Source organism: Panulirus ornatus, chromosome 38 (assembly GCF_036320965.1).
Source record: "Panulirus ornatus isolate Po-2019 chromosome 38, ASM3632096v1, whole genome shotgun sequence".
Taxonomy (NCBI): Eukaryota; Metazoa; Arthropoda; class Malacostraca; order Decapoda; family Palinuridae; genus Panulirus; species Panulirus ornatus.
Window position 1 is genome coordinate 1,266,286 of NC_092261.1, and position 25,986 is coordinate 1,292,271.

Here is a 25,986-nt window from a genome sequence, read left to right on the forward strand (position 1 = left end):
ACCCTACAGCAGCGCCCTGCAGCAACACCCTACAGCAGCGCCCTACGGCAGCACCCTACAGCAGCGCCCCACAGCAACACCCAACAGCAGTGCCCAACAGCAGTGCCCAACAGCAGCGCCCTACTGCAGCGCCCTGCAGCAACACCCACCAGCAGTGCCCAACAGCAGCGCCCTACTGCAGCGCCCCACAGCAACACCCAACAGCAGCGCCCTTGGCCACCTTCATATGCTCCTTCATACTCAGGCCGTCAGTGGGCAGGAGTCTCCGGACCTGCTCACTGCAGGATTCCCATCACCAGGTTGGACCGTGGCTTGTTGCATCCTTCATCCCAGAAGGAACCTCATCCCTGGGGTCCTTGCAGGTCGTATCATCTTGTATGCTGAGCGGCTTAAACATACGCTAATCTTTCCAAGGTAAACCACGGCTTTCCAGATATCTTATCGGCAGGCTAGGACGTTTTGACTCAATTACGAACGTAAATTTGCAGCCTTATCTACAGTATTCTTAACATTGCAAGTTGATGCAGAAATGACACCAATACATATAACTCATTTCATATATATATATATATATATATATATATATATATATATATATATATATATGCTCTGGTTCAATCCATTGACAGCACGTCCACCCCGGTATACCACATCGTTCCAATTCACTCTATTACTTGCATGCCTTTCACCCTCCTGTATGTTCAGGCCCCGATCGCTCAAGATCTTTTTCACTCAATCCTTCCACTTACAATTTGGTCTCCCACTTCCCCTCGTTCCCTCCACCTCTCACACATATATCCTCTTTGTCAATCTTTCCTCACTCATTCTCTCCATGTGACCAAACCATTTCAATACACCCTCTTCTGCTCTCTCAACCACACTCTTTTCATTACCACACATCTCTCTTCCCCTTTCATTACTTACTCGGTCAAACCACCTCACACCACATATTGTCCTCAAACATCTCATTTCCAACACATCCACCCTCCTCCGCACAACCCTATCAATAGCCCATGCCTCACAACCATATAACATTGTTGGAACCACTATTCCTTCAAACATATCCATTTTTGCTCTCCGTGATAACGTTCTCGCCTTCCACACATTCTTCAACGCTCCCAGAATTTTCGCCCCCTCCCCCACCCTGTGACTCACTTCCGCTTCCATGGTTCCATCCGCTGCCAAATCCACTCCCAGAAATCTAAAACACTTCACTTCCTCCACTTTTTCTCCATTCAAACTCACCTCCCGGTTTACTTGTCCCTCAACCCTACTGAACCTAATAGCCTTGCTCTTATTCACATTTACTCTCAGGTTTTTTCTTTCACACACGTTACCAAACTCAGTCATTAACTTCTGCAGTTTCTCACCCGAATCAGCCACCAGCGTCATATCATCAGCGAACAACTGACTCACTTCCCAAGGCCTCTCATCTATAAAAGACTTCATACTTGCCCCTCTCTCTAAAACTTTTGCATTCACCTCCCTAACAACCCCATCCATAAAGAAATTAAACAACCATGGAGACATCACGCATCCCTGCCGCAAACTGACATTCACTGGAAACCAGTCACTTTCCTCTCTTCCTACTCGTGCACACACACACACACACACATATATATATATATATATATATATATATATATATATATATATATATATATATATATATATATATATATATATACATATGATGACAAAAGTCCGTGATGAAAATTATGGTGAAATTGTCCTACAGTAGGAGTCATAAAGATCTATTTAAAACGTGATTTTTCTACACAATTGGCACGTGTAGAAAAATTACATGTTAAATGAAGTCATATGAACTAAAGTGCAATTTCACCTTCATATATGTATATGAATATATATATATATATATATATATATATATATATATATATATATATATATATATATATATATATATATTTTTTTTTTTTTTTTTTTTTTTTTTGCTTTGTCGCTGTCTCCCGCGTTTGCGAGGTAGCGCAAGGAAACAGACGAAAGAAATGGCCCAACCCACCCCCATACACATGTATATACATACGTCCACACACGCAAATATACATACCTACACAGCTTTCCATGGTTTACCCCAGACGCTTCACATGCCCTGATTCAATTCACTGACAGCACGTCAACCCCGGTATACCACATCGATCCAATTCACCCTATTCCTTGCCCTCCTTTCACCCTCCTGCATGTTCAGGCCCCGATCACACAAAATCTTTTTCACTCCATCTTTCCACCTCCAATTTGGTCTCCCACTTCTCGTCCGACACATATATCCTCTTGGTCAATCTTTCCTCACTCATTCTTTCCATGTGCCCAAACCATTTCAAAACACCCTCTTCTGCTCTCTCAACCACGCTCTTTTTATTTCCACACATCTCTCTTACCCTTACGTTACTTACTCGATCAAACCGCCTCACACAACACATTGTCCTCAAACATCTCATTTCCAGCACATCCATCCTCCTGCGCACAACTCTATCCATAGCCCACGCCTCGCAACCATACAACATTGTTGGAACCACTATTCCTTCAAACATACCCATTTTTGCTTTCCGAGATAATGTTCTCGACTTCCACACATTCTTCAAGGCTCCCAGGATTTTCGCCCCCTCCCCCACCCTATGATCCACTTCCGCTTCCATGGTTCCATCCGCTGCCAGATCCACTCCCAGATATCTAAAACACTTTACTTCCTCCAGTTTTTCTCCATTCAAACTCACCTCCCAATTGACTTGACCCTCAACCCTACTGTACCTAATAACCTTGCTCTTATTCACATTTACTCTTAACTTTCTTCTTTCACACACTTTACCTATATATATATATATATATATATATATATATATATATATATATATATATATATATATATATATATATATATATATATATATATATATATATATATATATATATATATACATATATATATATATATATATATATATATATATATATATATATATATATATATATATATGTATATATATATATAGGACGTTTGGATGGGAAAACTCTTAGGTTAACAGTGATGCACAACAGGACTACGACGACACCATCAGATTTCCTTGGTTACGTTCTGGATGAAGCAGTCATACTGATCATGTCCAGCGGCCATAACATCCAGCCAACCTAGGGTCCAGAGACCCTGGGGTCCAGCCAAACTGGGGTCCGACCACTAGTGATGTTCTCACACAAACTGTTGTCGTCTATAAGACATAAACGATGCCAGTCTTAAGCAAGGGCGGCCATGCAACACGCGACGCCACATCAAACCTGGAGATGCGAGGATGTAACTCAGATTCATGAAAACGTTTGAAACTGGTTCTTGAGAGTTACAGACATCACATGGCATTAATAAACAATGTTCAGGCTTATGAAGTCATATGACGTCACGGGACATTTCAGCTTTACACAAAGAATATACAATCCAGTTACCAGTTCACCCTCGTCCATGTGTATCTAGATCCTGGAAGAACAGTTAGGATGGGTTTGAATCAAAGGATTTCTTATTCAACTTCTGCTCTCTTATCTGAACTCACACTACTTACAATTCTATTTGTATATCAATACGGTCGGACCAGCCCACCCGAGTCTGGGTGGCTCCTGTGTGGCAAGGTCCGACCCACTAGGAGCCACTTACTCTTGCTCATCTTTCCAGTCAAAAAGAAGTATATAGCTTGTGAATAGTCGGTTAACCACTGACATTTGATGGATGGAACGTTGGAGGGTTTTGTGTGGCTACAAACTTCCTGGAAACTAGAGTAAAGCATCGCTGTGCATCTGGACCCAACCAGGTACAGGCGCATGGTAATCCACCCGTGTTGTTAGCTACGCTGTTCACAATAAGTTTATATATATATATATATATATATATATATATATATATATATATATATATATATATATATATATATAGTGTCTTAGGGAACCAATTAATGTTATCCAAAAGCTAAAAGAAAATTGCTCATCACATTCTTCACTTCTGTTACCCAGTGATCAGTGTGTCCTCTCGTCAGCTGAACGTTTTCGGTCTACTGTAAGATAGATTACTGTTTTTAAGATTGTCTACCCGCCTGAAATGTTTGCCGACAGTGTGTGAGAGTGTGAGACTGTATGAGCAGTGATATAGTGAGTATGGCCAGGGACGTCTGAGAACGTCTGCTCGTATACCTAGGAAGATTTGACCAATACGGTCACAGTTAAGGACGCCACTCTGCCGAGAGGTCAGGTTAAGCAGAGCTTTATTGTATCTTATCAGCGAGCCGCACCGTCTGAGGATCAATACAGTGACGGTTATCTTCATAATCACACCGCTTCCCTGTCTTACCACTGACACCCCACTTACCACTGACATCCCACTTACCACTGAAACCCCCCCCTTACCACTGACACGTCTCGAGACAACGTAAAGTTGCACAATGTGTGTATATAGCAGACTAGCAAACTGTGAGAACCACAGTGGATGATCACTTGTGTTGGCCACACAACATGCTGACACATCAACACCACTTCAACATGAGGTGAGCTCAGCACAACTCTTACAACCAGACTTACTAACGTTGTGAGGCAGAGAACGAGGGAATATTCTTCATCGTATTGTGGTATGACGTCAGGGGAAAAAAAAGTATCAAACGGAAATCTATTATGGTTTCGAGGGATTTTATAATTTGTATTTTCCCCACCACTTCCCCACCACGATCTCTCCATCACCCTCATCACCACCATCACCACCACCCCTGCACCGCCACTACCACCCTCCATCAACACACCACTAAGGCCTCCCTCACCACCACCACCACTTCTCATGTTTCGTGGTTAACGCATGACAACTCATGGTTGTTCTGGCGATCAGTCTCATGTTTTATCGATCTGGTTCCGTACAGAAATGCACGGAGGTGCATGCATGACCGACCAGGGTCACGTGCCTGACCTGCCCAGGGTCACGAGCATGACCTGATAAGGTGGTCAAGGTAAACGTGTGCACCAACGAAGATGATGACAACACACCTGTTCTTCGGGCAAGTACTTGAACTGTACCCTGTCCAGCAGGTTACATGAGGCCAGCCTTACTGTACCCTCAATGAAAGGTTACATCCAGTACATGATAATATCCAGCTGCTATGGTATCATAGTAACCTCAGCCTTAACTCACGGTAAGCGAGGCACCGTACAACCCTCCACCCGTGACTGCCGCACACAAGCTACAAGGCAAACACCACCTTAATGTAAGTTGCGGGTGGCTAGCTAACACTGTGCCTGCCCTCCCGTGTGTATTAGAACTTTACACGGTGAAGAATATAACCTGGTCACAAACACGAGACGTTAAAATTGAATATCCTTTCGTTAAACTGTAGCAAATGACCCATTCTGTTTATCGTTGTTTACGACTAAAATGCATCATGATGTATGGTATTAAGCAATTATAATGTTATCCATAAATGGAGTACATGAATGTAGTTTCTATATATATATATATATATATATATATATATATATATGAAATCCTACGGTGTACAGGTTTATGACCCAATAGTAAAACAGAGATATATAGAAGCCACAAAATTCTAATTCATATCAAATCAAACGTATCAAACAAAGGAGTGACTGCGTACCACCTTACTGTTGCCAACGATGTGTGTGTGTGTGTGTGTTCCTGCGCGAGCCGAGGTCGTCCAGTGTTGGTAGATGTTCACTGTGTCATTAGCTACTGGCCAGCCGTCACCGAGGAGCTCACTGTCCACACTGGCTGGTCATCTGTTGTGGGCATGACCATGATGACGTGTTGCTGAGGGAGGAGGCAGTTTGGTTGTTGTGTAGATGGTTCGTGCTAACCGACCAGCCGGCCAGGGTGCGCGTCCAGAGATGTGTCCTTGTGTTGGTGAGACACAGAACATAACAGCTGTTGTCCTGCCATCCTCCAGGAACATCATCCTCGATGTTGCACAGTGAGGATGTTGCTACAGTGAGGATGCTGCTACAGTGAGGATGCTGCTACACTAACGATGATATCACCAATAAACGTAGCGATCATGGAAAACCGTCTACATACAAAAGTATATATCAGTAACCTAAGAGACAATTACGAATAACCCCATCTGGAAATAAAAAGCTCCCCCCCCCCTCTCTCCCTCCCCCTTACACTGCAGTAACTTTCACTTATAGAACCCCCACCCACACCCTTGTTGTGTACAACCGTCATCCATCATCAACTGTGTCACAGAAACTTTTTAACAATTGTAACGTTTCTTGTTTTATGGGAGTCGAACACACGAACATCAGCTGTATCTTGTGTGGGTTATAAAAGGTCCTCTAACACCCTGGGTTAAGGTTCCATGGTTGGTAGATATCAGCTTCATTCGACGAGCTGTAAGACGATTATGACGTAATCCCTGCATGGTGGTAAGCATGACTATCACCTGCCAGGGAGCTGAACCACCGCCGTAGCGGATGAAGGTGGCGACCACTGACCCCTGACCTGGGGAAGAGGGCGTCTTCCATCGGCCAAGTTTAGTTCTACTGATGTGAACAACACCTGACTGACGTCCGCTGCTCATCAACAACATGACGCTTGCTAGAACAATGAGGCAAATGAACAAAGAACATCTACTCAAATGTCATAAACTGTTCACCTTCTCTAGCGTAGCTAAGAAGAACTTAGATTTCTCCAGTGCGGTGAAAGGTCATTAAAGATAGTTTGTCGTGGATATTTAAAATTTTCAGAATGGATCTTGTAATTCAATCGATCATTTCTGCAAAGGAAAATATAAGTCATTGGAGAATGACTTATGGATTTCATCTGTGTATCAGCAGAACCTGAGTGTGACATACTCCACCTGATGTTGGCTATAATATTCAAGCTAAAAATACATTAGAATTAATTATTCTGCACAGTACATCATGAAGTCTATACAGATTGCCATTTCATGTTTGCTGCTCGTAATGTGATTCTTTCCAGGAACTAAAGTTTATACATTCTTTCCATATCCTTCAAACGGGATTTACCACAGAAGGCAGTTTTACTGTGTGTCCTGGATGTGTTATGTGTCCTGGATGTGTTGTGTGTCCTGGATATGCTATCGGTCCTGGATATAATTTTTGTTCTGAATATGTTGCGTGTGTATCCCAATCCTAGTATTTTCCAGTTCATCATATTCTATCCCAGCACCTCCCCTTAGTAGATCCCAGTACTTCACCTTAGTATATCCCAGCACCACCCCCTAGTATATCCCAGCACCACCCCCTAGTATATCCCAGCACCATCCCCTAGTATGTCCCAGCACCACTCCCTAGTATATCCCAGCACCATCCCCTAGTATATCCCAGCACCATCCCCTAGTATGTCCCAGCACCACTCCCTAGTATGTCCCAGCACCACCCGCCGTATATCTCAGTACCTCACCCCGGCAATATTTCTGCATTTCATCCTTGCAGACAGAACTTTCCTCCACAAAATCTGGTTAAGGCGACCATCCCCGGGTACTTCCTCCGGCAGGAGCGCGGCTGGCTTCACCATGGTACCTCTACACATGAAGGCCTCGAGCCCTCCAATTAGTTCGGCTAAGTTGTTCTGTCCAGCTTAGTGTAGTTAGTTTGAATGAGGCCAGGTGTAATGTGATTTCTAAGAAGGTTCCCTAACTCGGCTGAGCTCATCGTCCGTACTGCTAGCTTCCTGTTTTGACCTTGTGTAATGTGTGTACAGAGACAGGCCACCTATTCTGAACACGCTCTTGACAGAATAACACGGGTTCATATTTGTACAGTTGGATGGGTCCCTCTCGTTCTGTGGATGAGTGGGTCCCACTCGACCCGCAGATGGGAGTGTTCCATTCGGTCTACGGATGTGAGAGTCCCACTCGACCTTTGGTTGGGTGGGTCCCACGATCCCAAAGACATTCATAGACAAAGATGTGAGAGATGGATGTCTTCATCATGCATTCATAAGAACAGCTCCACTGTGTCTCCCACGGTGAGGGTACAGGCGGGAACACCTATGTCTTCGCTAAGTTCTTTCTCTCTTAACATTACCCTGTGTTCCATTTACCGAAATGGATCAGGTGTATACATACACCTGTGGGTCAGGAGTATACATAAACCTCTGGATCAAGTGTATACATACATAGTACTGTGCCAGCAGAGGATGACACCGCGAGGAAAAGGTTAAGTTAGGTTAGGTTAGGTTAGGTTAGGTTAGGTTAGGTTAGGTTTGGTATGTTTACGTCAACGTGTCAGTGGAGGTTGAGGATTGTGTTCGTGTGAAGGACGTTCTCGCTCCAGAGAAGACCATCATTTCCCAGTTCCATCGGGAAGTGCAGCCAGGCAAGGGAAAAAAGGTGCCAGGCATGAGGAATAATGTACCAGGCTAGAGACACAAGGCATTATCAAACAATAGTAGCAAAGTACCAGGCAAGGACAGTAAGGTACCAGGCAAAAAGAACAAGGTACTAGGAAAGAGGAGCATAGTACCAGATAAGGACAAGATACCAGGCACGAGCATTTGTTTAAGGTTGACTTACAGATGTGTAACTTGGATGGTGGAGGACGAGGTGCCATTACTGAGAGAGGATTTGACACTTAAGAATAGCACATCAAGGATCATGGTGGAGGATAACGCTGATGTCGCCGTCTGGAGTGGCACTAGTTGTGTGCTGAGTGTCTGCTGTGCCTTCCCCGCTGGTTCTCTGCTGAGCTGACCACCTGAAGAAGAAAAGGATGAAGAATAGATAGTACAGTCTGCCGGACGTGGTTAATGCAGACATTATACATAAATATAGGAAGTTGTATGATAGCAGGGATTGTTCTCAAGATTGGGCCCCACGAGAGCAAAACTTCCTCACCGTACAATACCAACAGGTGATGACCACATGTACGGTGGGACAAAATCAATTACGGTTATGATACACAACGACTGGTAACGTCGACAGTTTACCTGCAGGAAGCAGACACCTAAGGGCCAGTTGTGAGCCGTCGACAGTATGCCACCCGTTATTAACCTGGTGAGTGGCAGTCATCCGGGTTGTGTAGCGGAGGTTGTTATCAGCACAACCAACACCTTGGTAGCGTCTGCGTCATCCCTGCAACTTGACTGGCTCGTTCACCAATGGCCGAGACCATTTTTTAATCAGGATGGACGTCATGGGAACCGATAATGTGATCGGCCAATCACAATCCTCCTTCTCAAATCGATGGTGTTGTTACGTAGGCAGGTTAGGTGACTGCCTAATCGTGGCAGCCATATTTCCTAGGTAGATCAATGCGAGGATCAGCACAGCATATGATGACCAGCGTTAGATCATCGTCAAGTTTACCGATATCGAGAAAGTTATCGGTGGTTGGTGACTTCCTTCCTGTACTGGTATGTTTGTACATACGTCCAGGAAGGCGCTGCTCACCAACAGTTACCAACACTCACTCAAGTACGACGCTATTTTACCCAACCTTTTCGGTCACTGAGTAACCATCAGGCAATCCCAGACTGAGATTGGCGAATTGTAGTCACTTTCCACCAATCATCTACATGACCCATGACGAGAGGGGGGGGGGGGGGGCTTAAGGGGGGGTTCTCCACATGTTATGAATTTCAGTATGAACCTTGCGAAACATTAGGAGAAATCATTTCAGTACGTATGAGTCTGTGTCTGTGCGTTTAACACGAGTCTCTGGAAACACAGCTTGATATGTGGCTGCATAAACCTTCACTCTCTCCCCAGAGAAGACATGTGTAGCGGAGTGTAGGGTCACTTTGCTTCATCAGGTTAGTCTCGTCTGACACAGCAAACTGTTCAGGTCGGCAGATGTGTGGGTGTATGTGGAATACTAAGAGAGTGGCTGTGTAGCATGAGTCTAGCGCGTCCTTGGGTGTAGAGAGCATAATGTTAACGGAAATATAATGTCATGGTGACTATGTTGTTATGGTGAGTGTGTTGTCATGGTGAGTATGTTGTTATGGTGAGTATGTTGACATGGTGAGTGTGTTGTTATGGTGAGTATGTTGTTATGGTGAGTATGTTGACATGGTGAGTGTGTTGTTACGGTGAGTGTGTTATCATCATGAGTGTGTTATTATGGCGAGTGTGGGCGAGGGAAGGTGATTCCTGGCGACGTCCGTCACAGGAAACATTACGGAGCAGCGCGGGACGTCACACATCATCACCTAACCTAACCTGCAACACGATCTTTACCGTGAGTCTGAGATACGGGGTTTAACTCGACTGGAGTAAAAAGAGGAAGAAAACAGGTAATCATTGAATTAGAATGCAGAATAACAAGATCCAGTGATTAGAATTTCATTAAGCCAGAAGGATCCTAATGTGAAAGCTTGACTTCATTACCATATCATCAAGGATCATGACCCGGGAAGTAAACTACAACCTAACCTTTACGATCAAGATCGGGTTAAAAATGGCGGAATCCTGCAACATGCGAAAGAATATCATCAGAGAAAAACTGATGCGTACCCGTCAGGAGCTGTGCATACACGACCCCCTGACTGACACTGATACAACATAAGAAGTCTACCCACCTGGAGCCCCACCAACGTGACCCAGACACGCCCTCCGCCCACCACCTTCGCTATGCTGACCAGGAAAACCTGAGGAAGAACCACTGACTCTCTGCAGGGGTCACACACTGGAGCCAAATGGAGGAGACGAGAGAGACTGCTCGTCTCGGTCTCTACCTAACTTACTAGGCCACGCTCTCTCTCTCTCTCTCTCTCTCTCTCTCTCTCTCTCTCTCTCTCTCTCTCTCTCTCTCTCTCTCTCTCCTGTGACATGGTATAACCTCAGAGCTGCAGTATTATCAAGCCATGTTATACTGATCAGTCTCACGGGCCATATACGTGCATCATGAGAACATACTATGTGATCTCAGAGTTATATTTACAACATGAAGAAAGTGTTGAAGATTCTTGTGGTTGTGGCTATAACTTGACGTTGACAGTCGTAACGACACTGAGAACTGATAGTTCTGCAGACCGACCAGCCAGGACGCAGCCTGCACACTCTGGGTGGATAACCCACACCAGTCCTGCTTCTCCTCTGGTACTCACCTCACTCACATCACCTCATTACTAGACTATTCTTAACTTCTGATGAGTTCAGTATCCAAATGAGGGAGGATTTATGATCACTGTTGTCTCGATCTTGGTTATCTTCATGAACAAAGGTCGCCTTGCACAGTTGGTTTGTTCTTTAGGTGATTTTCACCGTTCATCAGCCACCACCATCCAATACCATGAGATCCAACACTCGCACTATCCTGCCCCATGAGATAGTAATCTTGATATAACGATTTCTACATTTCTCCCACTGCCAGCGTTAACATGAAGAGCAAATAATGAGTAAGTTATCACACACAAACCATCACCATTAAACATGATCTTCCACAACTTTTATATACAGGTGGTTCCTCACACCAAACCTATGTTGCTGGTATATAGCAGTGATATTGTTATAACACCTCCTCACGATAACCTGTGTACTCTGTATCCTCCTCTGCCTCACCCCCACAGAATGAGCAGGAGCGCTTGATCATTTGGTCGTTCTTGCAGCAACAATCAAGATCAATTACCTCACATTACCACCACCACCACCACAACCACAACCACCACACATCACCACCACCACCACCACAACCACAACCACCACACATCACCACCACCACCACCACAACCACAACCACCACACACCACCACCACCATCACCATCACCACCACCACCACCACCACCGCCACAACCACACCTTCCTCAGTTCATCTCCCAACTATTGACGAGAAACTTTGGGTAGTAGGGAATGAAGGAGTGTGACCTACTTGTGTTGGCAGGAATAAACACTTCACTTGAATGAGAGAACACATCGTTGTTGTTGGCGGGAGGCAAGAGACACAGGTAGACAGGAGATTCAGTCCCGTTAACGGAATGGATCCTGATATTATTGGAAGAAGGAAATATATATATATAGGTAAGTGGTAGAAGTTATCCCACAGTGACGTGACGCACATGATTCACATGTGCCTCCCACGTCATAACAGAGCCGGCCTCACTCACGGGTACCTCCCACGTCATAACAATGCCGGCCTCAGGCAGACCTAATGTAAGGACATGTTTCTCACGACGAAACCGATTTAATCTCCTTATTTTACATTCCTTGTGTCTTGCACCACGAGTGGCAGTGTCTTGCACCACGAGTGGCAGTGTCTTGCACCACGAGTGGCAGTGTCTTGCACCACGAGTGGCAGTGTCTTGCACCACGAATGGCAGTGTCTTGCACCACGAGTGGCAGTGTCTTGCACCACGAGTGGCAGTGTCTTGCACCACGAGTGGCAGTGTGGTGGGTGTCCGGGTCTGTGTGGGTGGTTTATGTCGCCGGTCTTTGTCGGTTAGAACAGGTTTGTGTGGGTTTGTGTGGGTTTGTGTGGGTTTGTGTGGGTTTGTGCGGGTTTGTGTGGGTTTGTGTGGGTTTGTGCGGGTTTGTGTGGGTTTGTGCGGGTTTGTGTGGGTTTGTGCGGGTTTGTGTGGGTTTGTGTGGGTTTGTGTGGGTTTGTGTGAATTGGTATGGTTTTGTATTGGTGTTGTGGGTTCGTGTGGTTTTGTGTAGGCTGATGTGCCTTCCAGCAAAAGCCATTCAAAGATCTTTTGAGAATATTTTGCAGAATGCGACACAAGAATGTTAGTGGGAATCCGTCAACTACATCAGTGGAATTCCGTTTGTACTCGCAGTGCAGGACTGCCACAAACTTCTTATATAAAGAAGTTGTCACAAAGACTATGATCACCTGATGAAATTTACTGATATATTATGTTCATAACATAAAAAGAATCAATAACATTAATTTTTCCTTTTTCCTATGTCACGAGACATCATATACGTGAAAAAAAGTCTTTTTGTTAGGAATTATATTACCATTTTAACTTGAAAATGTTGCCATCTGAGCTTGGAAATCTTTTCATGATATGTGTCATGTATGTACTCAGACGGTGCGAGGCGTCTTTGTCCTCTCATTCTGTTTGTTACACGTATGCGTGAGCCAATCAACATTTTTATCCATTAAGAGTTCTTGGAAGGCACTAAAGGCGGGTGCTGGGACAGGCAGGTGACGCAACACCCAGAGTCACCAGAAGTAAGGTCTTACTGAACCCAGACAGAGAACCTGGTGAAGCAAGGGGTTGCAGAAGCCCGAGGTCGAGGCCATTGTGGGGTTCCACCCACGAAGAACTGGTGCGTTGTGCCGGGAAGATTTTGCGAAGGTACGTCACACACATGAACTTCCAAGAACTTGAGAGAGTGACAGTGTAGAGGAATTGTAGCGTTATGATGGTACGCCATCAGTCTGGGGGGAATTAGATCATTACGTTGGCTTTTGATCAATAACATGAAGACCTTCACGTACAACTTCATGCCAAGAAACATGATGAAACCTCAGAGAAATAAGACTACGAAGAGCCATAGAATTCAGGGCTGTAAAGTTTAAAGGGTGAGAAGAATATATTGTCACAACATGTTGTTCCTGAGTCAACTCTGAACTCCTTGAACTGGTAACATTTCTGTAAAGTTAAGTGAATCTTTCATAAGATCCAGGGTAATGAGCCACTCCCAGCTGTAGTGAGGAAATGCAATATTCAATAAGTCTTACATAATATTAAGTTCTCCCAGTCAGTCACGAGTCTCGCTCGTGGGGTACTCATGAGTCAGGGTGGAGTAATCTACATCTGGTTTAGGGACAATAAAGAAATCACCGATCTAAGTTGACTGAAGGAATAGCAAGTTCATGAAGTCACTAATTTCCAAGAGCATTAAAGCCAACAGCCAGGTTGTAAATCCAACAGCCAGGTTGTAAAGCCAACAGCCAGGTTGTAAAGCCAAATTCTTAACATAAGTCATAAGTCTTCGTTCAGTAAGTTCATGCCCACTCAGTCCTCTAGTCTCGTTCCTCCGGTGATCAACATACTTGGTATATTTAGAAAAAGACCGGCTTTTCCTTTGCTTTGTTCAAAATCTTTTATCAGAATTCTACGAACGATGGCAAAAACAAGCTCATCCCCAATCAAAAAAGATCACTCAGTCATAAACACAATAAGTGATAGTTTTAGCACACTAAACCTCTGCCATGTTACTTACGTTCAAGTTTTATAATCACCAATAATCGCCAATAATCACCGATAATCACAAATAATCACCAAAAATAATCACCAATAAAAAGTCTTCAGTCAGTGATATGCCTGATAAGCAATAATCGCGCCTGAAAGAGTGACTCGTTCAGGGGACGTAAACACTTGTTGACGCCCCCTTCCTGGATACGAACCCTTGACCTTTCTTTTGCAGAGCAGCAGAACGACCCCATCTCTCCGCGACTTAAGTACCAGTGTATCTGGGTCACATGGAGTCCCTCATGATTTAATCATTCTCAGCTCCTGCGAGATAAATAGAAATATCTCGTATTGTGACACTGGGACACACGAAGATCCTTCACCGTAGTCATCATAGAACACAAGAATTCGATGTTGTTCATATGCTGTTCTCCGCCGCCAAGATATTCTCCTCATGCCAACGTCACGTTGGAATTGCCTCCCATTCAGTTAGCCTGGATATTCTCTCCGTCAACGCGTTGTGCCACGATATTCCCTCCCTGTACCTCACCCTTCATACCTCCTCCCGCTTGGCTAGTGCCTCCCGCCACTCGCTGTGTACATCATCAAGGACTCAGGTACTAACCAGGGCCTTCCTTAGGCAACAACCAGGGTCCTCCTCAGATGATAAGCAGGGCCTTCCTTAAGTAATAACCACGGTCCTCCACGTCCTTTCTCGTACGTCTATAAACATTTTTCTGTGCATATGCCTTGTGTACCAATATAAATGTTTACCTACACTTGTGTACCAATATAAATGTTTACCCACACTTGTGTACCAATATAAATGTTTACCCACACTTGTGTACCAATATAAATGTTTACCCACACTTGTGTACCAATATAGATATTTACCTATACTTGTTTACCAATATAAATATTCACCTGTACTTGTGTACCAATATAGATATGTTCTGTCTGTGGAACTTTAGATGTTCTTCTACTTGTAAAATCATGAGCAGTGTAGTAATCATGATGATAATCTTTGTAATATATTTCTAAAAATGGAACCTTTACGTTCTGGAGACGTTTTGTGTTTTGTAGTCACACCAACTCAGACACAGTATGTTGTGGCTCCTATATTAATTCTTTTTTTTTCATTTTGTAAAGTTGGCTTACCGATGAAACAGATTAAAAAGTACTTGATTAGTTGTGGTAATCACACCAAAAGTTAAACAAGCAATGACGTAAGACTAAACTCTCCCCAGGTTGGGTCAAGCGCCAACGTTCTCTTTCTAAACAATTAAGTTCCAACTTACAAGGCATTTCATTTTATTATTTCTTATTTTAGTCAACAAGTATTTTCTACTGCACACAGTAAATAGTTTCCTCCTTTGTATACTGTTTCTCGAGGGGGGAAAAAAACTGTAAAATTCGACAATTGAAACATCTGTTGTCTTGCTCACCTTACTGTTCCGCGCACAACCTGGCGACCACCGCTCATGGCTTGGATGTCGTGTCCTCTCGCTTATCTCCTCCTCAGTGAACCCCTCTGTTGTATGTCTGATACAGCTCCACTTTGCTTGCCTGAAGACTCATAAACCGTGGCGGATCCTCCGCCGCTTGAACACGATCCTCACCCAGCGACTGAGCACCTCACCTGCTGGACTACCGCGCCTCACTCCTGCTGGTCTGACGTTTTTCTTCGCACGTGTGACGCTCTCTACTGCTTGTATATAACCCCGTCTCTGTATCCTGGACACCTTTACACTCTCCCTGCCTCCTTCGTTGCCTGTTTGAAGCTTCCATCGCCTCATTGAACCTCTCAGTCACAGCTCGAGAATATGCTACACAAACTCATAAATCTAGTATACAGACACAAGAGAAAATGCAAGATAAGTTACCGCAGTCTTCTGACACATTTTGAAAAAACAGAAACGTAGGTTTACAAGAGAAAGTAACGACGAAAAACAAAATGAATAGTTAGAAATAACAATAATGTAAACGATCGTATGACAATTTCATTGAAACAAGACGAGAGAATAGTAAACCCACTAATAGAAAGCGGGACAAAGGCAGTCTAAACCAAAATATAGAAGCCATTATAGTCTTGTATGAATATTTGTATTTTCACACGTAATTACATAATTGTCGTAAATTGTGTATTGGTCATGTTTTAACTTAAATTTCATCAGAACGTTTGGGAATTTAGGTCACACATGGGCATGTGTGCAGGCGGATGTAAGATAATGACCATCTCTGTCTGTTGTCAACCTGTGTGCACAGTTGTATGTACCTGGGAAGCAGGAGATGTGTGTACGACAACCAGAGGTGATGCCGGTCTTTGAGGAACACAGTGTATGATGTAACGTCAACATCCACACGTGTCTAATTGTTTATTTCTGCAAATGGAAAACAACAGCATTCTGCAGCCAGGGGTACGAGAGGTCAACCTAACAACCAGGGAACCTTGCAAAAGAATAGAAGGATTGGTTGTTTGTTTGTTTTTATATATAGGCCCAAGGTCTATCGACTGTCAGGGTCATTAAGGTGGTCAGCGTCGTTGTAGTTACTCACTGATTAAAGATCTGTAACATCTTCAACTGCTGAAGGAAATCTGTATAAACCATGTGCTTGGTGCACCTGGTGAAGAGACGGTGTACGACGGAGCGGTCGACCTTGGCCTGACGTGCACGATTCTTACTACGTCAACGTATGATCACTTGTCATGGTGGTGGTGGTGGTGCACGGCCACGGTTGTCATGGTGGTGGTGGTGCACGGCCACGGTTGTCATGGTGGTGGTGGTGCACGGCCACGGTTGTCATGGTGGTGGTGGTGCACGGCCACGGTTGTCATGGTGGTGGTGGTGCACGGCCACGGTTGTCATGGTGGTGGTGGTGCACGGCCACGGTTGTCATGGTGGTGGTGGTGGTGGTGCACGGCCACGGTTGTCATGGTGGTGGTGGTGGTGCACGGCCACGGTTGTCATGGTGGTGGTGGTGCACGGCCACGGTTGTCATGGTGGTGGTGGTGCACGGCCACGGTTGTCATGGTGGTGGTGGTGCACGGCCACGGTGAGGGAAGATCATAAGATGATTCTTGATGGACCCGTTTAGCTCCGTTCCGATCCGTTTTTTCCGTTGCTGTGATCCGTTTACCGTTGGGCTTTGATCCGTTTCTGCGTTGTTTTGATCCGTTTAGCGTCAAATTTTAGCCATACAACGTCCTCTCTGGCCCCGTCCTTATTTACGCCATTTTCTTTACTCGTTCAGTGACATGTCATGATCTGTTCTTGCTTCATAGTTTAATCTGTTTTTGCCTCAAGCGTTGATCAGCTCTTGTGTCAGGGTTTCATCCATTCTGCTGTAAGTTATGATTTAGGGAAACTTTTGACAGAAACCGTAAACATTAGAACAGTTTGCCGACCTGACCGTGCCTGGTGCGATACACGTCTGAAACAGGATCGTGTCTAGGGAGGTGTCAGGCCTGTATGACAACGACTAATGCTGAGGGTCAGTCATGTCAGCTCCTCCCGGGGACTCGGTACAAAGCTAATGTTTCAGCAAGAGCAGCAGTCAACAGCATCAGATATAGACCAATACAGACAGCACCCGACTGACCCACATCAAGGCCGCACTACATACACACACAATCCCTTCCTGGCCTGCAGACCCAAAGGACCGACATAAATACATTGTATTGTTGCCACCACGTCCTTACGTACACACAACACATGCCAGTGGTCACTTACTGCAAAACTTGGGAAAGGAATCGACTGTCGTGGGATATATGTATGGTATATGACCTTGAACTGGGATAGGACAGCATTTCCTCTTTCAAGATCATCCATATTCTTGTCATGGATCACATCAGATCACCACACCATCATACATCTCTCAGGAGGCAGTACCTCACATCAGTACGTCATCTTCACAGTCTTAACGAGTAAGTTACTGGCAAAAACTTACATTATTTTTGGTAACTGAGATACCAACCTTCTCTAGTACCCCACCTGAATGTGCCACAATGGGAACTTCTGACAATATTTCCGTAATGCCTCTTAATTCGCCCGGTTCATATTAGGTCATTATAAAAGTTATACTTCATACTTTTTGCCAAAAATGAATTTTACCCCAGAGAATTTACCTCGACCCTGAGGAACATCCTTGCGACCTTCATTTGCGTGGCGACCCCTCACTGGGTTTGGGAACCACTGCATCACACCAACACACTCGAGAGGAAACGAAACAGACACACTCAGGACACGCGAGCACTTGTGGCTGTACCTGGAGAGCGGGCCAGGCGGAACACAGATTCACAAGAACAAAAACTATGTACAAAATGATGATCACATTATACACACACACACACACACACACACACACACACACACAGTGAAAATAGCGACGACTGTTGGGCAAAAGTCTGTACAAAAAAAAAAACATGATATATGATCCCGTGTTGACCTATGATGATATATATATATATATATATATATATATATATATATATATATATATATATATATATATATATATATATATATATATATATATATATATATAACACTGACGTTACCAGAAGACTGTATGATAGACTCGTCTTTTTCACTTATGAAACTGAGGCAAGATTCTCTGAGATGTTCAGCAATAACTCGATGACTGGTAGAACAACTCGACTTTCCTTAAAGATTTTGGAAGTGAGGAAAATATTGCTATGTACAATGAGTCGAATCCCAGGACACGCACGGGCCGGCCGAGCTGTGTTGTCTGAAAGACACACGCATGGCAGGCTGTATACACTCCTCCTCCTGGTCATCATAGTCAGGTAGGAACGCCAGTCATGCCACAACTTGTGGTACATTTTCTGTGATACAAGAGTAACAGAAAAGTCGGTGGTAACAAAGTAGTTACATCAGCTGTTGAACACGACCGTCTTGCAGAAGGTCCTTGACCTGGGAGAGGAGGGAGTGGCGCCTCTTGTAGCAAGAGAGCTGTCGCGCTTCATCCTGAGACCAACCGTCGTGTCGTCAGGAACCAACCGTCGTGTCGTCATATTTGCCCAGGGCTTCCCAGAGGTGAGGGGTGGGGAGGGGGGAGGGGGATGATAAACCCAGATACGTTTAACAGTTTGAGAACCAAATTCTTTTCTGTTTCTCTTGCTAGAACCCGCACGACTTTCCCATCTCCTTTGATGGCTCCATACTGTCGTCTCTCAACATGGTCAACATACTTGATAGTATCACCATAAAGTCTGATCCGTCTTGCGACCCCGCATCAAACACGACCTAACTCTCTCTAGATAAGCAGAAATCTGGTTCAGATGCCAAAAAAAAAAAAATCAATAGTTATTCCCATCGCGTCTCCGGGAAGATTTTTTCATAATGACCTCTTAGGTGTGTACGTCATTAGGGTTAAGCACTATCATATCACCATCTCAGTCTTTTCTTTCCAAGAATAACGTCAGTTTGGCAGTCTTTGTTATGTTTTCCTACAAACATCTCGCAAGTCATATTTGTCGCACAAGTTTTAGCACAGACTCTTACTTTTTGCTTTCAAAATAAACACAAACACAGACGGTTTCCCTTCGATGATTGCAGCCTTACTGGCCGTGAAAAATTCTTATGAAGTGCAGAGTCATTCTTTGTGGTATAAAGGCACACAGGACCAGTATAGGTCTAAAAGACGTCGTGGCAAAACCATTCTGGATCTCTGAGCTAAACTAATTTCCTTGATTCACCCACTTTCAAGATCTGTGTTTAACGATTAACGTTATAAACACACTATTTCGCAAAGTTGGTTCGCTTTTCCTCTGCTATAGGTATTACTTTGGTTTCTGCACCCGAGAGCTGGCTGCTTGTGTGCTCCCCAACACTAGCTAGACCACACACTACTCGTCAAGCTGCTGCGTCACGTGATTACCGTTTGACCGTTGGTAACTCAGTGGTGGGCTGATTTGATAACTATTTCTTTACCTAAACTTCGAAGCTTTGGAACTCTTTAACTTCTTATGTCTTTCCCAGTAACTATGATCTGGCACTTATTAAAAGAGAGACCTTTCATTTCCTCCAAAATTTGTAAATATTTCCCTTGTTTCATTTTTTCCCTTCCATTAACCTTTGTATATGTCAACTGAGGCCCGGCCTTGATGACTGAAGCCTCCTACGCTCGGGAAAAACAGAATGTGAAGGGACTCATCGTGACCCAACCACCCTCCCCTACCACAATCCCTTCCTCCTTAAAGTATACAAAGAAAATGTTGATTTACCATGAAGGAAATGACACTTAGTAACTAAGTTGCATCTAAACACTGCGATCTGCTCAACTTGCCATCTGGTGCCTGGATGGTGTACTAATTAGACGTTGCAATCTGTTGGACTTGCAGATGTAGATGTTGATACATGTGACGAAGCTCTGCCTCTTCATCTGTATAAAGATTTATCTTATATTAAGGAAGCTGCAGTTACTGAAGAAAATGTAGACATGGTTGTTATTGAAATACTTGTTGATAAAGATGGCAATGTTGATCATTTTGTAAGTTGTGTATATTTGTTGTTATGGATCCAGGTGTGGGTGATGAAAGGGTTATACTGGTGATTAGACATTTCAATATTGTTGTAGTAAAAGTTGATCTTGTAGAGGTACATATAATTGTACTTGCTGATTGAGGTTTAGATGGAGTTCTCGTTAAGGGAGCTGTATCTGTTGAAGTAGATGTAAATGTAGTTGTAGGTGTTAAACTTGATGCTAATGTTTGTGTTTGACGCTGAAGAAGTTTAGCTTGTTGATGTAGACGCATCTACTTCTGTTTATTGTTTTTTCTACAAGAAATTGGTCCTGCCAACTGTTCGGCAGAAGAGATAATAACATTCTGAAAAAGTTACACAAAAGTTTTTAGAAGTATCACACATTCTTTTCACCGTTGTAGAAGGGATGCATTTATGACAATATTCTGCAAAGGTTGTAATGATGCTGTACCTCAACGTAGCTTCACAACATTGCTACAACCAAACTACAGCTTTGAGGTAAGGTAACACTAAGAGCAGTGTGTGGGAGATGGCTCTGCTCATGACGCTCTATCGTCCATCTGTGGGAAGCATCGAGGTGTATTGCCTAACTGCGCTAACTTTAGAGGAAGCTAAAGTAGTGGCAGTGGCAGTAGCGGCAGCAGTAGTGGCAGTAGCGGCAGCAGTAGTGGCAGCAGCGGCAGCAGTAGTGGCAGTAGCGGCAGCAGTAGTGGCAGCAGCGGCAGCAGTAGTGGCAGCAGCGGCAGCAGTAGTGGCAGCAGCGGCAGCAGTAGTGGCAGTAGCGGCAGCAGTAGTGGCAGCAGCGGCAGCAGTAGTGGAAGCAGCGGGAGCGGCAGCAGTAGTGGCAGCAGCGGGAGCGGCAGCAATGGTGGTGTTGGCGGGAGCGGGAGCGGGAGCAGCAGTGGTGGTGGCGGGAGCGGCACGAGTGCAGGTCAGGTGACGGTCGCGTGTGGACGTGTCGTAGTGTTGTCACAGGTCGGCGAGTCCTCGGTCTCCCCTCGAAGCCTGCCAACATCCCCGACTGTCTACCAACATTTCGATGTTGGCAGTAGGTGGTAGGTCCTTGCCGTCCCTGTTGAAAGCTGCCAACACTCCCCAGAGTCTGCTGCCACCTGAGTATTGTCGTTGAACTGAAGGCGGTCGACCTTCCCGTAGCCTGCCAGCATTCCCACGAACCTGCCAACAGCTGGATGTCTGTGGACGACAACTTCTTGGTCCTCTCCCAGTTGCAAACATTCGCCGCACTTTGGCAACATCAGAGTGTTGTCAGTGCACGACGCACAAACTACCAACATTTGGGTGTCTGGGTGATGTCAGTGGATAGCAAGTGCTCGGTCTTCCCGAGCCTACCAACACTACCCTTACCCTGCCAGCACTTTCCGCAGTCTGCCAACATCTGAGTGTTGTCCACAGACGGTAGCACCGACACCACCATCAGGTAAGGCTGCTCGCTAAATGTCGTTTTTCGTCGCCTCTCATCTTGATCACGACACATTTGTCGTGCCTAGTGCCCGTCCTCACATTATGACTGTCATTCCCAGTGTTTGTCGTCCTCATTATAAGTCGTCCCCGATTCTATTGTCTCTTTCTGTCCGTCGTGCCCAGTGTCCGTCGTGCCCAGTGTCCGTCGTGCCCAGTGCCGGACATGGATCATTTGATATCGTTGTTCAGCGGGTCAAGGTCGTTACTCACCATGTGTCGTGACGGTCGTGGTATGGAATGGGATCAAGTGGACCGCGACATCACCAAACATTACGTTCACGTCAATGTGTACATTAGGTATGATCTCTTCACGTCCATGTGTACATTAGGTATGAACTCTTCACGTCCATGTGTACATTAGGTATGATCTCTTCACGTCCATGTGTACATTAGGTATGATCTCTTCACGTCCATGTGTACATTAGGTATGAACTCTTCACGTCCATGTGTACATTAGGTATGAACTCTTCACGTCCATGTGTACATTAGGTATGATCTCTTCACGTCCATGTGTACATTAGGTATGAACTCTTCACGTCCATGTGTACATTAGGTATGAACTCTTCACGTCCATGTGTACATTAGGTATGAACTCTTCACGTCCATCTGTACATTAGGTATGAACTCTTCACGTCCATGTGTACATTAGGTATGAACTCTTCACGTCCATGTGTACATTAGGTATGAACTCTTCACGTCCATGTGTACATTAGGTATGAACTCTTCACGTCCATGTGTACATTAGGTATGAACTCTTCACGTCCATGTGTACATTAGGTATGAACTCTTCACGTCCATGTGTACATTAGGTATGAACTCTTCACGTCCATGTGTACATTAGGTATGAACTGTTCACGTCCATGTGTATATTAGGTATGAACTCTTCACGTCCATGTGTACATTAGGTATGAACTCTTCACGTCCATGTGTACATTAGGTATGAACTCTTCACGTCCATGTGTACATTAGGTATGATCTCTTCACGTCCATGTGTACATTAGGTATGAACTCTTCACGTCCATGTGTACATTAGGTATGAACTCTTCACGTCCATGTGTACATCAGGTGTGAACTCTTCACGTCCATGTGTACATTAGGTATGATCTCTTCACGTCCATGTGTACATCAGGTGTGAACTCTTCACGTCCATGTGTACATTAGGTGTGAACTCTTCACGTCCATATGTACATCAGGCGTGAAATCTTCACGTCCATGTGTACATTAGGTATGATCTCTTCACGTCCATGTGTACATTAGGTGTGAACTCTTCACGTCCATGTGTACATGAGGTGTGAAGTCTTCACGTCCATATGTACATCAGGCGTGAAATCTTCACGTCCATGTGTACATTAGGTATGAACTCTTCACGTCCATATGTACATCAGGTGTGAACTAGTCATATGTATCAGCAACTCACTTGATAAGATGGGTTCTGCTTGTAGTGGGTAAATCTCTCATCTGATCATCGTCATCTGTATACACGGCAGTGATGGGCAGTTCTCCCAGTACAACAAGATCGTTTAAAAAAAACATTGAAAATGGGTCATCTTGTCGTCACAAACCGGTCAACTTCGCATCACCATTCATCAAGACCACACACCAGCACTACTTTTCTATCGTTCGTGATTCCAGTATATGGTCTACGAACTTACCTCGAAGAGTTAAAGGAACAGATAAACGAAGTTGGTGCAGACATCCGTAGTACACACTGCAGGGAAACGATGGATTATGATCACTGAAGGATGATCAGGTCGTTGCCTGGCTGGAGCGAGGGCCTCACGTGTCATCATACAACGTGTGAACACCTTGACGCGTCATCAAGCAAGAAGGTTAATAAAACTTTCAATCTACTGTGAACTGCCTTCCCTGGTGTGTGTTATATTCCAGGATACGAAAGTTATATTACACTGTGCACATTCTTGTTTACGTATTGTATAGGCTCAGGCTAAATGACCATTAGCTCTTGATAGTCATTACATGCAACAACCCTCACGAGCCAGACTACAGCAGCAGACTTCCGGCACCTGGGCTGTAAAGGAGGAGTTTCCTGCCACATAACACGCTTTATGAAACTTTGCTTCCATTCAGAATACCATGGCCGTACCATTACCATACCAAGGTCTTATGTATAAGACCTTGTGAGGTCTTGTAGGGATGCACATGCCATCAAGGAAGAGTATAATGCTTCACCTCCAATATCAATGATGTTTCCACTATTTCTCGTCATCACTGGCTGACCCAGGGATATCATGTACACATTTCACTCGTAACTTCTTTCTCGTCTGCAGAATAATACACATTCACTTCAGCTTTTACGTCTGTATTTTCTAATTGAAATAGATTTTCTAGTTTTACCGATTAATCCCTTGGGGTGAATAAACAGCCGGATTGACTGTGTGCTAACTGCCACAACCAGGAGTCGAACATACGCGCTCGACTTTGGGCTGCCCGTGAATGTGTCAGTCAGGGAAGGTAACGCTACACCTCGAGCTTCGTGGGTACAGACCACTGGCTCCGTGGGCACAGGCCACTGGCTTCGTGGGTACAGACCACTGGCTTCGTGGGTACAGACCACTGGCTCCGTGGGTACAGACCACTGGCTCCGTGGATACAGACCACTGGCTCCGTGGGTACAGGCCACTGGCTTCGTGGGTACAGACCACTGGCTCCGTGTGTACAGACCACTGGCTCCGTGGGTACAGACCACTGGCTCCGTGTGTACAGACCACTGGCTTCGTGGGTACAGACCACTGGCTCCGTGTGTACAGACCACTGGCTCCGTGGGTACAGACCACTGGCTCCGTGTGTACAGACCACTGGCTTCGTGGGTACAGACCACTGGCTCCGTGGGTTCAGACCACTGGCTCCGTGGGTACAGACCACTGGCTCCGTGGGTATAGACCACTGGCTCCGTGGGTACAGACCACTGGCTCCGTGGGTACAGACCACTGGCTCCGTGGGTACAGACCACTGGCTCCGTGGGTATAGACCACTGGCTCCGTGGGTACAGACAGACCACTGGCTTCGTGGGTTCGGACCACTGGTTCTATGATTGTGTGTGTATTCTTACTATAGTCATTCCCAGCTTATGTATACTGACTATGTATAACAGACAACTGTCATACACCTCACTAATCAATGTAAACTTAGAGTGTATATTTCGCCTGATTATAATACACCTGGACTGTGTAGCTGTATACATTTAACAGTAAACAGCTGAGCCACGATTCAGAATCCATTAAGATTCACATGTAAACACGCTGTCTAGAATCCTCCTGGGTCAAACCTAGTCTAAGCCCTTCTCTTGAGCTCAGGTTGTTCTTTCTGTCACCACAGAACTTGTGTAGAGCCTCGGTAAATCTAGCTAAGAGAGAGCAGTGAACAAGCTGTAATCATCTCAGCCAATTTCTAGCTGGATGAACGATGAGTTAAGCGAATCCCAGGATAGACAAGAATATTTATGTATTCAGGTCAGGCGGGCGTCATGAAGCACCTAGCGTTGTCTTTTATTCCCAGGGTAAACGGGGAATTTCGATATTTTTCGCTTATAACGTCACTTGAGCAGGATAGATATGTTTTGGTCTATTGATGTAAGGACAAGTAACCTGAGCTCAGCCCTGAAGGATCAGACGAGCTTCATATCTGTGTAATATCATAGAATTTTTACCTCTTGAGACCGAGGGTACAAACCGCCGGTATTATGGACTGATTTTTGACCTGACTCTTAAGGTCACGCTGCCATACTCTCTTCTTCGTGGCCAAAGGTCGCATCCTCGTGCTCAAGGGTCGTTCCCTCTGGCTGAAGGTCGTACTGGTGAGTGCTGCAGCTTAATGTAGTTTTCTTGTCGTTGTAATTAAGCCGTTATCACCCAACTGGATTTCCAGCGAAGAACTAG

General features: G+C 44.8%; 2 protein-coding genes across 3 annotated transcripts in view; one reads left to right on the forward strand and one right to left on the reverse strand.

The window, feature by feature from the left end:
* Positions 1-5,752, reverse strand: part of nan (transient receptor potential cation channel subfamily V member nanchung) — a 98,115-nt gene extending 92,363 nt beyond the window's left edge. Inside the window, exon 1 of the mRNA XM_071684322.1 lies at positions 5,631-5,752. The gene's annotated coding sequence lies outside the window, so the exon portion shown is untranslated. The remainder of the gene's footprint in view (positions 1-5,630) is intronic.
* A 15,665-nt stretch (positions 5,753-21,417) lies between these two features.
* LOC139760767 (neuropeptide Y receptor type 6-like) overlaps positions 21,418-25,986 on the forward strand; it is an 80,723-nt gene continuing 76,154 nt past the window's right edge. For both annotated transcript variants that reach the window (XM_071684326.1, XM_071684328.1), the window contains exon 1: positions 21,418-22,046. The gene's annotated coding sequence lies outside the window, so the exon portion shown is untranslated. The remainder of the gene's footprint in view (positions 22,047-25,986) is intronic.